The sequence below is a fragment of the Peromyscus maniculatus genome, chromosome 10 (assembly GCF_049852395.1).
Source record: "Peromyscus maniculatus bairdii isolate BWxNUB_F1_BW_parent chromosome 10, HU_Pman_BW_mat_3.1, whole genome shotgun sequence".
In the NCBI taxonomy this organism is placed as follows: Eukaryota; Metazoa; Chordata; class Mammalia; order Rodentia; family Cricetidae; genus Peromyscus; species Peromyscus maniculatus.
The window spans coordinates 11,681,339-11,695,050 of record NC_134861.1 but is presented as its reverse complement, the minus strand read 5'-3'; the positions used below and the strand labels follow the sequence as shown (position 1 = coordinate 11,695,050).

Below are 13,712 nucleotides of genomic sequence, written 5' to 3'. Positions count from 1 at the left end.
TCCCATTCACCATGGCTGAAACAGACCATCCTAGAACCAAGCTTCCAATCCATGAACAGTTGAGGAAGCACCCACACCCCAACCATAGCCATTCAGACTTCATGCATCTGCTTGTGCTTCCTTGCATCATGGTTGTCTCAGGGAAGTCAGATGCTGGTTCTGGTAGCTGGAATTCCACAGAATCCATATTCTACATGAATGAGGAAGAAGCTTCGGATTCCTTCAGGTCACAGCTGTGGAAGTCATGCAGGTTGCTTTGGCCACACTGTGTGACCTGCACAGGACTTAAGGCATTCACCTGGAAGATAATTATACCAGGACACCAATACAGTGAGATAGGGCTCATTGGTCAACTTCTTTTGCAAACTGCTATTTACATTTCATTCGCTTCTATTACTTTGTGGTTATGAATATGCTGCAAAATAACCTTTTTGTGCCTTAAAAAAATCTCAGTTCTTATTTCTGCTTAGAAAATGTTTGTATGACAGTGATCTAGCTGTGAGTTAATGCAACAGAAAATGTCTTTAAGGAAGAATTTTTTTTTACTTTTAAAATGTTTTAAATATTTTTATGTAAGTGCTTATGTATGCATCTCTATGTGTATGTACCACATGTGTGCAGATGCCCACAAAGGCCAGAGAAAGGCATTGAGTTTCCTGGAGCTGGAGTTAGAGGCTGTTATGAGCCATCCAGCTTGGGTTGGAACTGAATGTAGGTAGCCAGGAAGAGCAGCAAATCCTCTTAACTACTGAGCCATCTCTTCAGCCCAAGATTTATTTATTTATTAAACACAGCACAAAAAATGCTTTTATCACACGAGCTAAAGATGATGGCGAATTTGCCTTTCTGGGACTCCAGCTCCTTGGCCTCTAACACATAACCCCCTGCTGTGCCACACTGGCCTGGTCTTGATGCAGAGCAGGCAGGAAGCTTGTCTTGATGGAATTGCTCCTCCAGGAGACTTCTAATTTTGGCTTTCTATTTTCTTTCATCATATTTCTCTTGAACTTTCTTTGATTGTTTTTGGTTTATAATTTTTTCTCCTTAGGAGTCAGCTTGGCCCCTCCTGATACCCCAGAGGCAGCACACAGTGGGACTTGGACCACTGTCAGTACCATGGGCTGTCAATAAGCACGATGCAATTCTGCACCAGGGTCTTGGTGAGGACCAGCTCTGGATTGGATGCATTGTAGACAAAATCAATGATCCTTGTTTTGTAAATACTACACTCAGAGCCCCAGAAAAAGTTCCCCACATCCCATCTCAGGGCACCTTACTTCTTATTGCCTCCAGGAACTTGGACTGTATGTATGCAGCAGGGGCCCATCTTAGTGTTGGCAGCAAGCGACATAGCTCAGACTTCCACTTCATTTGGGATTGCTTTGTCTTACACCCAATCTTGCTACATTTGTCCTAGGTGTTTGGAGATACTCATTGCTTACCACTGGCTGAAAATCTCTCTCTCTCTCTCTCTCTCTCTCTCTCTCTCTCTCTCTCTCTCTCTCTCTCTCTCTCTCTCTCTCTCTCTCTCTCTCTGTGTATGTCAGGGGGAGGGTGCTTGGCCAGAGAGGAGGCAGGGGATAACCTGCTGAAGTCATGGAGTCATATCTCTCCTTTTACCATCTGAGTCCTGGGCACTGAGTTCTAGTCATCAGGCTAGGTAGCAGGCACTTTTACCTACCGATCCATCTCGATGGCCCAACTGATTAATTTTTGAGACAGGGTTTTTTATATGAATCCCAAGTTGGCCTCAAATGCAATCCTCCTGTATCTACCTCTCTACTACTTGAATTACAGGTATGTACCACTTTATCTGTCCTCTCCATATTTTTGTTATCCTTCATATTTCCTCCTTTTCACATATTTTCATGTACACAAGTGTGTGTGAGTATTATTGTTTGTTTTTGCTCTTTTGGGAGGGGTGCTGCCACCCAGTTCCCAAATATAAATCACACATGGAGGCTTAGTCTTAATTATAAATGCCTGGCCTTAGGCTGGCTTGTTTCTAGGCAGCTTTTCTTAACTTTAAATTAGCCCATCTATCTTTTGCCTCTGGGCTTTTACCTTTCTCTATTTTTGTATACCTTTCTTTCTTACTCTGTTGATGGTTGTGAAGCTGGGTAGCTGGCCCCTGGAGTTCTCCTCTTTTTCTGGCTACTTCTTTCTCCAGATTTCACCTGTTATCTATTCTCTCTGCCTGTCAGCCTTGCTTATCTTTTCTTCTGCCTTGCTATTGGCTATTCAGCTCTTTATTAGACCAATCAGGTATTTTAGACAGGCAAAGTAACACAGCTTCACAAAGTTAAACAAATGCAACATAAACAAAAGTAACCTTAAAATAATATTCTACAACATGTATGTGTTTATCTTGCATATTAGGGTATAATACATTTCATTTGCAAATTCTATACATAATTCACATTGTTTTTGATATAAAAGTTGCAAATATTTTGCACAAATATTTGGTATTTTATTTGTAATATATAAAGATGTAATATATAAAGATGTAACTATGAGACCAGGTTTTTCATTTTGTTTTCGTTTTAATATGTTTTATTGCTTCATGCTTCATATGTCCATTATCCACCGTAAGTCACTTTGATAGCATATGCTAGATTGAATTTTGTGATTAACTGGAAATTTATTTTGGAATATGATGTAAGAATAAGAACCCATTAATTTGGTTACAAATTATAAGTCATTTTCCTATAAATTGTTCCATGCCCAACTTTCCCCTTCCAGATCCCTCATCTAATGAGATAAATCATAATATGTATAATAGTAAAACGTACATAACATTACATATACATGCACAGTGTATTGTGTTAATGGTTGTATTCCATTAAAACCATCCAGCACCAGGGAAGAATATGGGTGTCCTCTCTCTTTTAAACTTACAGTGTTTGTTGATGCATAATAATTGTGCATGCAGATTTAAATGAACTCAGCAATGAAGGCCAAAAATTCAGTTGCACTATGATTCTGGAAACCTGTGTGTGAGACTTGGCAGCCTCTCCTTACTATACAAACCATCCTGTTGTTATCTTTGGTAAAGTCCTTCCTATAGACAATGAGGCTGGGGCATCTTAGCTCAGACTTGCCCTGACTACAGGATTGCATTGGAGGGAGAGATAAAATTAGAGAACGATTTTTTTTTCTGGAGACATCTATCTTGGAGGTTCATCCTAAAAACAATCTAAATGCTAGAAGAGGAAGGACCTAACTAAGAACAGTGGGAAAGAAACCCAGAGTTGCCCTCTGATCCGACAGCTGTGCAAAGACGTGGAGCCCAGAGATGCTGAGGTCCCTGCTTCTTCTACAACACTGTTCCTGGAATCAAGGTCCAAGTTCCTAGAAATCAGTGCTTTAGGGATGCTTCCTTCTTTCTACAAATATCCTGAGGGCCAGCAGGCACATGGTAGGCAGGGTGGAGGGGCAGCAGAGGGCAAGGGATACAGAGTGGCAGTTTATTCAAAGCTTCCCCCTGAATGAAAAGGTGGGGTGCGTCTACCCAGCTTCGGTATGAGCTGTGGGGTGAAGGCAGGCTCTGTGAAAACTGTGGGCGATGTAGTTTATTTTGCTCCCATCCCTGGCAGCTGTGTGCCTGGGTCAGGCATGCTGTCAGGCATGGTAGTAGGCATACTGGCACACTGGGCAACTCTAGAGGAGCAAGGGACAGAACCGGAAGGAGGCAGATCTATCAGGGAGAAAGACCTAGCATTTGAGAGGCATAAGCAGAAGGATCGAGAGTTCAAGGTCATCGTTGGCCACAGAATAATGTTCAATGCCCACTTGGGCTACAATAGTATGTGAAATCAGGAGTGCTTGGTGAGTTAAAGCCAACAAAACTGATGACTATTGGCTTGGGAGGTTTTGTTAATCACTAAGTTCTGATATTGTGAAGCCACAGAAGTGAGTCTGGCTGTGATTCTCATGTCACTTGCTCACAGCACTCAGACCTGGAAACTCCATATCTGACCCAATTGCCTCCAGGAGGGCGCTGCTCAGTAGGTCTGTGATCTCCCATCAAGCCTTGTGTTTACTTTTCACTGTTAAGAAGGGGTGCTTCTGCCTGCCACAGACTTGGCAATGTCTTCCAGGCTTACATAAGAATGAACTGATTAAACACGGGGACCTGTGTGGTCATTGCTCCCGACCCCCAAAAGGAGTCCCTACGGTAGATGTTCTTGCCACTTCTCTTGATATTCTTAATGTCACTTAACATACTAGATTAGGTTGTATGCATTGGTACAGGGCCTCTACACTGTGGGGATCTGTTGCTTGCTTGGGCTTTTTGCTTCTTGCTTGTGCTGAGCCTTCCCACCTCACACTGACCATGGACCCATTAAGTGCCCGTGGCTACTCCCACCCCAGGTCTCAACAAGCATTGAAGATGAGTGGAATCACAGGGCTCTGTTGAACCACAGAGGGATAAAGACGTCTCAGTATAATGGGCTGGGTGTGCCGCCTCTGACTACAGTGGTAGGTTGTAGTTTTCATTACTGCTGGAGATTTTGGTTAGTATGTATGTATTCAGTGATCCCCTCAGCCATTTTCTCAAGACAAAAGTGATTTGTTCCTTTTCATTAAAAAAAAAAAAATCGGTCTCAAGCTGAGAAGCTTTTTACACAGATGTTCACGTGATCTTCGTTGTCATGTGACGACGGTAGCAGATGCCTTTCAGCTGGTGTTTGTGCTTAGAGTTCAGGCTTTTCTTCAGGTTCCCGCTGAGAATTTTAAAACAGAGGACCAATGAAAACGGGAAGTAAACACTTCTCAGACATAATCCCAAAGGATATGAGGAGAGATGAGGCCAGTTCTGCAGAACATTTGACATTTTGGAATTAGCTGGGAAAATGGAGCCCAAGCGCTAAGAGAATCCAGAACCACTGGAGGAGATGAGCTTTCCTTTAAGAGCTTTGTCTGGCAGATCTTGGAGGATCTCATAAGAGTTGCCCCCTGTGACCATGTCCAGAATGGGCAGGACCTACCCAAGACACATCTAAGAAGGCCAAAGGACTCATTACATGAGTTGCCAGACTTCCTAGTATGGCCCTCCTCAGTAGAGGTGCATACTGCACCTACAGCACTGAATTCAGATTGATCTGACAGAGATGGAGTACTTCGGCTTTGTGTTTGGCAATAGTTAGGGACTGAATCATGTCCCCTCTCAAGCTAGTGTATTAAAGTCCTAACCCTCAGCACTTCAGAAAGAGACTGTGTTTGCAAATGGAGCCCCTGATTAGGAAAGGGGGATTAATACACAGATACAGATATGGTGGAAAAGCCATCCAAGGATACACGGGAGAAGATGCTACCTTCAAGCCTAGGAGAAGGGCTCAGGAGAAGGCAGCTCTGCCACACATCAGTGTCCGGGACTGGGAGAGATTTCTGTGGGGTAAGTCACCCAGCCTGTGGGTTTGCTATGGCTGCTATTGAGAACTAACACACTGACAGAAGGTCATTATCTTGAGATGCCTGCTTTGGCAGACAATATGGGAGGTAGTGGTGGGAATTAATGCACTCTACTCACTGTTTATAAAGGTCAGGCACCAAAGCAGAGTGCTTTCCTGGATATTTCTGTCTTAACCAATTCCCCTTGAATTTCATTGTTGTGGACCATTCACCTTCTTCTGAGGTCCCCAATCTTGAGCTAGCCTCAAGATACGGTAGAAGCTTAGGAATATACCATACATTGGCCAAGACTTCAGGGTCTTTTCTTCAAGCTTTGACTGCCAGGGTCTGTGGAGAGTTCCAGGACCTTTTTGGTCAATCAAATTGAGTTGCCTACTCGGTCTGTTCTGGATGTGGTTTCATGGTACAGCTCTCAGTCACTGTAGGAAGCCGGGGTGGTGGGGGTGGGGGGTGGGGGATGGGGTGGCCTGGCAACATTCCATAGCTTGTACACCTGTGAGTGGTAGACTGCATGCCCCCTGTGGGGCCACCTGGCCCACAAGCCCAGGTGGGAAGGCTCTATTGTCTTGCTGCTTCTGGAGATGGCAGATCAAATGAGACACATGAATACGGGTATCAAAGTGTTTCCCTGTGTGGGATCCCCTTCTACTTGGCCAAGAAACTGGATCTTATGGAGAACAAGTTCACTCGGAAGTTCATACTGCATAACCTGGGCCTTTCAGGACGGTAGACTGGAGAAGCGGAGGCCAGCTAGAGGGAGGGCAGGACTTATGACCACCGATTCCTGAACTTACTTGCTCAAGCTTTTTGTGCACATTAATAGTTGGTGGAAATTTCAGAGAGGATCTAGAGAGAGAGGCTGCCTGGGTGAGTGCAGGGATGGTGCTGAGAAAGAACAAGTTTGGAGAAGCATGGCTTTGTGGAGCCCACAGGTGCTGTGTTCTCATCTCCTGGCAGGTGCTCTGGAGCCATGCTTCTCCTGTTTACATGATGATGTGTGTCGAGATTTAAAGATGGAAGGGTATATATGCAGAATTTTAGTTAAAGATACAGGAAAATAAGAATCCAGCCCAATTTCTTGCCCCATTTAATCTGATCTGTAGTCAAATTTAAGTCCCAGGCTTCACTTGAAGGAAGACACAGAGAGGCTGAAACACATGAAAGCAAACAGCAAAGGAAACCAAATGTTAAGAAAATAATAAGAGGAAGGGCAAAACATTAAGGAGAAAGTGCTTTTAGAATTGAATAGAAAATTGTGTCAGTCACCTTCTCATTACTGTAATAAATGATCTGAGCTAATCAACTTAAAAAGAGGACAAGTTTATTATTCTGGGGAATTTCAGCCCAGGGTTAGGAGAGTCCATTTCTTGGAGGCTCATGGCAAGGCAGTGCATCAGAGTCTAGGCAAAGCCACCCTCTCATGGCAGCCAGAAATGAGTGACAGGAGGAAGAGAGAAGATCCCACAGCCACTAACAGCACATAGCTCCAATGACAAGACCATTCAGTAGGTTCTGTCTCTTCAGGTTTTCACAAAAGCACCCCACCAGAGTCTCAGCATGTAACACATGGACCTCTGGGGACCTGTTATGCATAAACCATAACATTATACCCCTGGCCCCCCAAAGGCTCAAGTCTCACTTTCAACGAGTAATGTGCATTCATCTATTAGTGTCTCCAAAGTCTTAGCTGTTCTAGCATTGCTCACAAGACCAAGTCCAACATCTCCTCTAAGACACAAGACCAGCTTGGCCAGGAGCCTTTTAAACAGAAGAACCCAGCCAGCGGTGGTGGCTCATGCCTTTAATCCCAGCACTTGGGAGGCTGAGCCAGTCCGGTCTCTGTGAGTTCGAGGCAGGCCTGGTCTATAGGGCGAGATCTAGGACAGGCACCAAAACTACACAGAGAAACCCTGTCTCAAAAAAACACCCCCCCCCAAAAAAAACCTGAAACAAAAACAAAAACAAAAACAAAAACCCAGAAGAACCCAACTTGCATGCTTGCATGCCTACAAGATACAATGGTGCAACAGTTCTCCTTCACAGAGGAGGAACAGGGACTAGAAAGGAGGGACCAGATGGAAGCAAGGCTGCAGCAGATCAGTGCTCAACCCTGCAGCTCCTTGTCCAGCCTTGAGAGCTCACTGTGCTTCGAGGTGGCCTCCCAAGGGCTCTGACATCTCTAATCCTCCTGCTTTGATGAGGGCACATACTTTCTGTGGCTGGCTTTGCGCAGCGCCGAGAACTTCTCTTGACTGGTACCCCATATTCCCAGCTTCTCTTTTTTCCTGGGGTCCCCCTTGCAGCTCCAGCCTCTTTCCCATGCAATCCCTGTCTGGGCTGGACTTCGGGGACTTGGACCTATCTACACACTGTCTGCCCTACAGGCGTCACTTTCAGATCTCAGCAAAGCTCCCACTACCTCAAAGCTCCTACTTTTAGAAAAGATTTATTCATTTTTATTTGGTGTGTATGAGTGCTTTGCCTGTATGTATGTGTGTGCACACTGCATATATGAGTGCCTGAAGAGGCCAGAAAAGGGTGCTAGATCTCCTGGAATTGGAGTTACTGATGGTTGTGAGTGAGGTATGTTCAGTTCCATGTGGGTACTGAGAACTGAACCTAAGTCCTCTGCAAGAGCAGCCAGTGGCCTTAACTGATGAGCCATCACTCCAGCTCCTTAACTTCTAGATATTTGCATGGTGTGGGTTGTGTTCAGGTCTGTAGCCAGCATGATGTGTGCCTGGACACACTTGATCTGACATTGTAGTGGCCCCCGACTACCTTGCTGGCTCAGGCAATCTCAGATAGTCCATCCTTGGAATCTTTGGGACAAGTTCACATTTCTTCATCTGTGAAGAACCCAAGAGGGCAGTGGTCTTGCTGATTTCTGAGCTTTCTGCTCGGTGTCTTTCATTTCTGAGGCAGCGACTCCGTTTCTCTGTGGCATCTTTAGCAGCTTCATTGTCTTTGACTGCTTTTGTACGTTGGATCATTTTCTCACCAAGATACAAGTTTCCTGAATCTTTCTGCTGTTCTTCTCTGATCAGAAGAACAGCATACAGATTTGTGTAATACAGCCAGCGATTAACCATGCCATGGCCTGAGCAGTGTTCTGTCTTGAAATTTCCTATGAGACAGTGGTTCTCAACCCTCCTGCTGCTGTGACCCTTTAATATAGTTCCATATGTTGTGGTGACCCCCAACCATTAAATTATCTTCATTGCTCCTTCATAATTGTAATTTTGCTACTCTTATGAATCATAATGTAAACATACGTGTTTTCTGATGGTCTTAGGTGACCCCTGTGAAAGAGAGATCGAACTTGTTATGAGGGTTAAACTAGTATGTGTGTTTTAAACCTAACTCCCTTCAGGATCAGGGCACAGATCAGGCTCATCTTGACTCTTTGCCATAGTAGTGCCCATGGCCTCTGGTCCATTTACAATGCTAATATCACATTTACAGTCTGCATTCCCATCTGCACTCTGGACTCCTGGGCCCATCAAAACCATCCAATAAGTTTGGTTTATAGGATGCTAGGCATCTTCTAGACCCCTCTTTCTAAACTAGTTCCATAGTATTGTCAACAGTATCCCAGGCATGTTCTATGTTATTTGTTGTTGTTTATTTATGCTCTTTTAGGGGACCCACCACCCAGCTCCCAAATAAATCACACATGAGGCTTATTCTTAATTATAAATGCCCCGCCTTAGCTTGGCTTGATTCTTGCCAGTTTTTCTTATCTTTAAATTATCCTGTCTACCTGTTGCCTCTGAGCTTTTCCCATTCTCATACTTCTGTAAAGTTTACTCTTACTCAGTGGCTTGCTGTGTAGAGCTGGGTGGCTGGCCTCTGGAGTCCTCCTTCTCTCACTCCTTCTTCCTCCTCCCAGCTTTCTCCCTCTATATATTCTCTCTGCCTGCCAGCCCCGCCTATCCTTTCTCCTGCCTTGCTATTGGCCATTCAGTTCTTTATTAGGCCATCAGGTGTTTTAGACAGGCAAATTAACACAGTTTCACAGAGTTAAACAAATGCAGCAAAACAAGGGTAATACACCTTAAAATAATATTCTATAACAGTTATTAAGTTTCCCATTACTATAACAAAATATCTGGCACAATCAACTTAAAGGAAAAGTTTATCTGGATTTTGGGTCTGGAAGATTTCAGTGCAAGGCTAGGTAGACCTAATACTTTTGGGCCCATGACAATACATTATAATTAAAGTGCATGGTGGAGTTGCTGCCCTTACTGTGGCCAAGAAGTGAAAGAAGAAGGAGGCAGCATCACATAAATCTCTTCAAAAAAGAGGCCCTAAGTAACCTAACATCTCTCACTAGGTCCAGCTCTTAAAGGCCCCACCTTTGCTCAGTAGTGCCAAGGCAGGCACTGTGCCTTAGCACACGGGCCTTTGAGGGACAGAGAAGATATAAACTGTGACAAATGAGAACACTAAAATGAGTTACAAGAAGGACTAACTGGAATAACAGGTTGAAAAGAATTATCTACATAAACATCCTCCCATGGTAGAGAAAGACAAAAGGGCCAGTAAGATGGAAAACTGACCCAGAAGCCAACAGTGAAAGCAACAAAGAAGATAGAAAAGGATAGCCATGGGGCTGGAAAGGAGCTAAGTGAAGAGAAAACGTGACAAACAGGGCCTAACCAAGGAGAGGAGGGTGCCAAGGTCAGACAAAATAAACCCAGCAAACTGAAAACTGACAAGATGGATGTTAGAGGGCAAGAATTCGAAAGAGAAAACACGAGAGTAATGACACGAATCGGCACCACAATACTATGCCACGAGAGCCACAGAGATCAGATCACAGTGTCCTGAAACCCCAGTAAACACGGCCTCAAGACCAGCAAGCAAAACAAACAAATGAAGAGAAAAACACTTGAATCGAAAGCCAGCCCTGGAGGGTGTCCTCAAGTGCATCCTTGAGCTAGAATGCCTGTTTAGAGCTGGTCACACACAGGCTGGCACTAGCCCTTCACTTCAAGGCTTTCTTAGAGCAGCTAGAGAGGGAGATGAGGACTCGGGTAGTACCCACAACAGTCAAGCGAAGGCCACTTGAAGCAGCGTCCTCTCAGTAACATTTTGCACAGGATTAATGATGGTTAATTTTATGCCTTATCTTGGAGAAGCCACATTTTCTAATTTTATGCTCAGATACTAGCCTAGATACCGGTGTGATTTTTTTTTTTAAAAAGATATGATTAATATTTTTACCCAATGCACTTTGAGTAAAGCTGATGTCCTTCCAGATTGTGGAGGGCTTGGTCCCATCAGGTGAAGATCTGTGCAAGTCCAACTGAGTTTTCCTAGAGAAGAAGCAATTGTATATGATGAATTCTGTCTGTGTTTGCCACCTCAAGTGCCTCTCATGTGGATTTCTGAGGCAAGATCGGCTCAGAACTGAATCCATTAGAGTCATATTGATGAGGTGTGCCCAGGAAGATGGTCCCTATCCTCGTTGCTTACAGGAGCTCTGTGCTCTTTTACTACCCATCCATATTGACATCTGTAACATCCCACCTGACCTTTTACCAGATGAAGGACTTAGGTGCTTGTGACGTCCAAAAGCATTTATTTCAGGGACCAAGAGACTAAGCTGCAGGTGTCTGGAGGACAGGAAGCTCCTTCTAAAATTTGTAATACTGGAAATTGAACCCAAGCTGGAAGCCTGGAGAGGTAGCCAGGGACACTGGCATGGACCCCACATTCTGTAAGCTGAATAGACTCTCCGGAGAGATAGACACAGAGAATAACGATAAACCAGTGATGGGATGCCATGGTAGTATTGACACTGCAGCCTGGGAGGCCAGGAGACTGCAGTTCTGGGATGTGACAGGTTGGCCTGGAGGAGGACACAGGGGAGGTCTAGGAATTGGGGTTCTCCAAGCACCTCCAACTAGAGACCAGAAGGCTGGGATGCACTCTGCAGCAACAGAGCCGAATCTTTTCTAGAATCCTTCCCTCCCCTCATTTAACGCCGAGGTTACTAAATCAATATAATTACTATTTTTAAATGCTCCTGTCCTCCAAATGAGTATTTTTAAAAGGTCTCCCTGTCAATCAGATAATTAAGTTGCAAAATATATGAGGAGCAGATTTGTTCTAAAACCAGATTGCAAATTAAAATCATATGGGAAGAAATGTCAGGAACATGCTTGAAGGGGCACAACAATTCTCCGGTGAACAGTGACTGGCTCAGAGGAAACGTTGAGCCCATGGCCACTTCCATTCTCTTGATCCCTGCTCCCTGGCGGGGAAGAGACTTGTAGATGGGCAGAACCACATGAGCCTCCACCCCCGAGGCTGGGATGGAGGGACGGGAAGAGTGTCATTGCAGAGGGCAGTAGTAAGGAGCTTGCACCTGCCATGGCAATCCTGGATGTCACCTGGAGCAATGAGAGACACATACTTCAGAGGTTCCTTGGGTCCTGGAGGCACTTCTTGGAAGTGGCTCTATGGTAGCAGCACAAGGACAGGAAGGCTGAATAACTGTGTTGTTGTTGTCTTATGGAGTTTTTCTGTAATGAGGCTTCTAATAGCGTATCTTGGCCAAGAGAAGTGGATGAAATGTGAGGGGGGTGTGTAATCATGAACAAGGGCTACTTAACCTGTGCTCTGCCTGCTTTTGTTGTTTGCTTGTTCTTCCTGAGTAGATCTTTACCTACTTTATCTATCTTTATCATGGCATTTGAACTTCTTTTTTTTTCCTCCGAGCACTAACACTTCTTACCTCGACTTTCCTGTCAGCCCTGCCTTTACTCAGGCATTCCTCATGGTACTTGACTGTCATCACCATATCTTCCTGCCCCCAGCATTGTAATGCTGTGCTGTGGGCTTAGAATTCCACCAGTAGAAACTCATCCTTTATTGTTCTTCCTCAAAAGCGTTTCCCCTTCAAAGTCAGATTTAAACAACCCCTTCCCTGAGCACTGTACCACTCTTGGGTGATTTCTCAACTCTGCTCTCCACATCTTTGAATCACTCTCTACTCCAGGATGGATCACTCTCCACTTTGGGACTGAGCAACTCCATGTGAGATGGGAATGAAGACAAATATGACATTGAGCCTGACCCACGAGGCATTCCAGGGTAGTTAGGGTTAATGATTTTCTTGTCCTAGGTTTTTGGAAAGCTGTAGAAATAGGTAATCATGAACTGAGGCAATTGAGCACTCTGTACAGTGTGTTCCCTGTAGGCAGGAGAACCCAAGTTCCATCTGTAGTGTAAACACAGATCTGGCCATGTTTTTTTAACCCCTGTGCTATGGAGGTGAAGATGGCTGTACATCTGAGAATTGCTGGACAGTCAATCTAGGATATTTGGTAAATACCAGCCCTGTGAGTGACCCTGTATCATAAAGAAAAAAGTAAATGGCACCCGAGAAATGACACCTAGAGTTGTCTTGTGACCTCCACACATATGTATGTACACATGTGTACATGCACTGTATGTACATCTATCATATCTCCAGCCAAGAACAGAGAAAAATAAGCTCATGCAGGGATACTTACTTGCTTGGTTTCTTCTCTCTTATACAACTCAGGGCCTCCTGACTAGGAGATGGTGCTGTTCACAGTGGGTTGGGTCTTCCCAGCAATCAAGCAATTAAGAAAATCCCCTAGGACACACCTTGCAGGTCATGAGGTAGACAATTCCTTAGACTCTATTTTCTGGTGATTTTAATTGAGCATGAAGGAGCTGATGAGGTGGCTGAGCAGTTAAGACCATTCTCTGATCTTCCTAAGTTTAATTCTCAGCACCCATAGTAGGTGGCTCTCAATGGCCTGAAATTTTTACTCCAGGGACGCCAACACCCTCTTCTGGCCTTCTCAGGCAGTTACATACATGACGTCACACAGACACAAACATACACATTAAAACAAACACCAAACAAAACAAACCTCAACAACTTGTGGCAGTCCTCCTGTTTCAGCCTCCAGGTACTAGGATTAAAAGCATGCTCCACCATACTCAGCCAAATCAGATTAAAAGAAAAAGGCAGCACAAAGTAGGAGAACTTAGATTCTCTAATTTGAAGACAAAAAAAAAAAAAAAAGGCAGCGAAAAACAAAACAAAAAACCCCAAATAACAATCAAGAAAGTGTAGCTTTATTCTAGGGTTATACATATAGATCAATAGATCAGTGTAGCAGAATCTAAGCATAAGAGCCCAGGAATGTGAATTTATTCTACCCCAGGGGCTGAGGGCAACTCAGTGTCTTAGTTAGGTTTTTTTTTCCCTGCTGTGATAAAGCACTATAACCAAAATCAACTTGAGG

General features: G+C 44.3%; 1 pseudogene; it reads right to left on the bottom strand.

Annotated features, from left to right (window-relative positions):
- Positions 1-777: 777 nt before the first annotated feature.
- LOC107400703 (small ribosomal subunit protein eS8 pseudogene) lies at positions 778-1,371 on the bottom strand (annotated as a pseudogene).
- Positions 1,372-13,712: the final 12,341 nt, after the last annotated feature.